Source organism: Dermacentor silvarum, chromosome 5, assembly GCF_013339745.2.
Source record: "Dermacentor silvarum isolate Dsil-2018 chromosome 5, BIME_Dsil_1.4, whole genome shotgun sequence".
In the NCBI taxonomy this organism is placed as follows: Eukaryota; Metazoa; Arthropoda; class Arachnida; order Ixodida; family Ixodidae; genus Dermacentor; species Dermacentor silvarum.
In genome coordinates, this window is record NC_051158.1 from 34,951,810 (window position 1) to 34,956,075 (window position 4,266).

Sequence of the window (4,266 nt, forward strand, 5' to 3'; positions counted from 1 at the left end):
AGAACAGGTACGGATAAGAGAGAACATATGTATATACAGCCTATAAAAATACCAGAAGCAAGACTAAAGGTAACGACAGGAAATAAGGACGTTATTGAGTGAAAATGCAATTGCAAATTCGAACGTATATCACTATTTGTGGTGATATAGAACGCCCTTGTCATGCTGTAAAACAAATGAGAGAAAATAAATGCGGAACCTGCCTTGTGAATAATATATGCCCCAGAAAGCGTACGCGTACAATGTTCGCGTCATTCGCGAATTGTGCAGGTCCTATCAAACAAACGTGAACACCCATGTTCGATACATTGCAAGATCAGGTGCTGCCTATTGTTCATTTTAGCGCTGAGAGCACTACTTCTATGCCGACACGTGTTGCTGATTTATTTATTTGAAATACAGCTTGGACTTAAGCAGTGACCGTTGTTCGGGCGTACTGTTTGCGAGGTCGCTGTCCAAGAGCCCTGGAAATGTCGACTAGGATATGTTCAGTAAGGCTCTTGAAGAGGTCATCAGGTAACCCAGCGGAATTCAGGAGCCAGTTTGCCATGCGAAACTAGGTTGTGTTTGATGCACCAACGACCTGCAGATTGCATTTTTCAAGGCAGCAGAGGCAATCGCGCTTCACTAGCTTAGAATGGGCTAACTTTGCAGAAGTAAGCCCCTTCTTGAGCACATCGCATACTTTCATCGTTTGTGGTCCTGGTTGGACCACAAACCAGGTGGAGGAACCGAAGCTGCTATTCACTTGTTGGCTCTATCGTGAGGGTCAGCCCCGAAACACATTGGGCAAGAACAGCCAGAATGTATCACACTGAAATCGAAACATTATGGCTGTTCTTCTGATAGATGCTCGAAGTGTTAAAAAACGCTACATAGTGATCCACATATAGGAAGCCTTGTAAGCTGCAAAAGTTCCTAATTTGCCTTTTAATTTCATGTCGTATTGCGCCATCAAATGGTCATCTAACAAAGGCGCTAGGCAGGAACCTATGCAGTGAACCTATCACGCTGAAATGGAGAACGTTCTCGCTATTTTTGTTTAATTGGCTCCTGGGCTGACCCTCACGACAATATCTACCAAGCGAATACCAGCTTCGATTCCTACACCTGGTACTCAACCACACATGCTGGAAGTACGCCTCGCGCTAAAGAAAGGGCGTATTTCTGCTTGAGTTAGCCCATTCTGAGCTAGTGAGTTGCCTCTGCTGCCTTGAAAACAGCCGTTTGCAGGTTATACGTGCATCAAGCTTGACAAAAGTTCATATAGCGAATGAGCTGCCTGAATTTTGTTGGTTTTCCTGGTGACCTCGTCAGCAGCCTTCCTGAACATATCTGAGTCGACATTTCCAGGAATCATCGACTGTGACCTCGGAAACCGTATGCCCGAACAACTGATTCCTTAAGTCCAAGCTGTGTTTCACATCAATAAACCAGCAAGACGTTCCGGCATCGAAGTTGTGATCTCAGCGCTCACCGAACTGGCAGACGCGTCAGTATGGATGATAAAGTGCGACCAGCCTCCGACAAAAAAAATATGCGTGGCTCTGTTATCGCAAACACCAGAGACCATCGGAGCTCGGTAAAGCCTAGTAAAGCAATGGTAAACCACACACTTAGTCTAACTTTTGCTAGACTACCCCCATCTCCGCTGGTGTCGGGTGTTTGCGATAGCAGAGCCACGCATATTTTTTACATGCCAGTGCAGATTGAGAATGCTAAGATTATCAATCTCTCTTCTAGCTAAACTCGGGATGTTCTCTTCTGCGACACTTGGTTTCAGCTTCCCTAGCTCTCGCTTCAGGATCGGATCTTTGTCGACGTTTCCGTTCACGACGTCACTCGACGTCGCTACAGTCGAGTGGCTTCTTCCTCGGAAGTCCTGATGGTAGTCCTCGCCATTGCTAAGTTAACGCCACGTCACTGATTTTTCCACAGCAAAAAAGAGGACCCCGAATCGAGCACCCATTACCACCGTTAGTCGCAAGTCGTTGCATAGCCCCCGCAACCCAGGATCTTCCAGTCTCCTCTGTTTCCTGGCGCTCAGGATTTCTTCGTGATGTTCTGCGTAGTATCGCGATGAATTCGACCGGCCACGTTCACGAGCATCATAATCTTCTTTTATTCGCCTACACGAACTGTCGACTTCCCTCAATCTAAGCTCAGGATGTTCTCTTCTGCGCTTAGTCTCAGCTCCCCTAGCTCTCGCTAAGTCTTTCGGAAGCGACAAGTGTCCAGTTCTCTGGTCAAAACCGGCCGAGCCGCCACCAGAGGCATCGCCTAGAGTCACAGACACCTGGCGCGTTCGGCGCGAACGCGGGGAAGCGCGGCAGCAGCTCTACGCGTCCCACTACCACCTGCCTCACTCCTATCCACCTCACATGCTATTATTGCGATAGCAATTATATGGACACTCCAAAGCGGATTTCTGCCATCGGCGTCGCCGTCGCCGTGAGGTTCCGTATCACGTCAACGGCGATGAAATCGTCGCCGCGCTCCGGACGCTGTATGTGCGAGTGAAAGGGCGCGAGGAACGCGCTCTTTCACGGGGAGCGAACGCACGTCGGAGAGCAAACGCGCGTCCTGCGCCATGCTCTAGCTAGCTCTAAAGGGCTGCAGAATTAAACGTCTCTTTCCTCCTTTACAATCACCATATATAGAGAGCAAACGCGACTTCTATCCCGCGAAAGGCCGCGGGGGGGGGGGGGGAGGAAGGGAGGGGAGGCGACGTTTAGCTGCGGCACCAAATGTGTATTTCTATAAAAAAATTGCGCGGTGAGAAGGTGGGTAAGATTTCCGACGCTGCTCGACGAGCGCCCCATTCTGATCTCGTCGAAAACCTCCGAGCCGCCCCCAGAGGCACCGGAAACAGTCAGCAACGCCGCGCGCGTTTGGTGCGAACGCGGGCAAAACACCGACGGCGTCGACAACAGTTCTGCGCGTTGCTGGTGCTGCTGCATGTCCAAGTTTATACAGCTGATAAAACCACTATCCTTACTCCGTATAGCTATCCACTAATTTGCTATCGCAGTTGATGTTTCACCTTTCGGGCGAAACTGCGACATTTTTTTCTACCCTTTTCACTCGTTCTCCGCTATCTCTCCCCCAGCTCGGTGAAGCTGTGGACGACGGACTGATGATTATAGCGAGGGTCTAACAGTTCCGCTGCACAACGCAGCAACTCCTTTTTCACCCTGCAAGACGAATGTCGTTTATTAGATCCCCTTGACCTATTGAAAAAAAATTCACAGCATATCCACGGGGTGAATGATGATGAGTGGGCGAAGCTCCGGAGGGAGTCTCTCTCCTTCCGTACGTGAGACGTCATTCCTGTTTTCATAAAACTAACCTTTTATTTTTTCATACAAGTAACGCCCTCTAGTATCGTACCATCTTGCATTTTTCAGCGTATATGCATTCGTTATATAGTACAAGTACCGCCCTCTACGGCCAGTTCAAGCACGCGTTCGCTACGCGGACGCTGGCGGTTCACTCCATTTATATATACGTGCGAGCGAGCGAACGGGAGAGTGGGGCGCAGGGAGGAGAGAGAGCGAACGGCGAGAGAAGGAGCGGCGAAGCACTGCACCTACCCTCTCCTACACTCTCTCCACACACGCGGGAGCTCCGCCGAGCTCCCGCGATGCGAGCCCCCTCACACGCCAGAGCGCGCTCTTCCTCTCCACTCACTCTCCGCTACTCCGGAGGCGGTTAACTACGACGGGACGCTCGGGCCACGCCATAAGGAGCTTCGCCCCTAAAAGCACTGCAGGGCAAACTTGCAGGTGTCTGGCAAATCAGTTCTGCGGAATCCCTCAACTGCTGCGGTCTGCTCGCGCTGCGAACTGTTAGCCTCCTGGTTAGCGCAGATGGTACAGCAACCGCCCCGGGAAGGTGCTTGGTTCCGGGCTCAAATACCGGTCCATGACAAATTTTCCTTCAACTGCGAAGCGTTCTTTCTGAGAAACTTGTATGGGTTTCCTTTGTAGCTTCGTGCTACAAGGATTCGGATGGATCAATATTTTTCCTTTTTATGGGAGGTTACGCGAACATTCCAACTCGCCAAAGTGAACAACAGGCGGCACCTTGGCCTTGCAGCATATCGAATGTTGACCTCTGTCTATAGGCCCGAATTCCGCATACAGTGAGCACGTGAGATTTCTGGAGCGTATATCGTTAGCAAGAAAGGTTCCCCCTGTGTCAGCACGACATTCATTTTATAGTATGCAAAGAACATTCTACATCTCTAACACTAGCAACCATTCG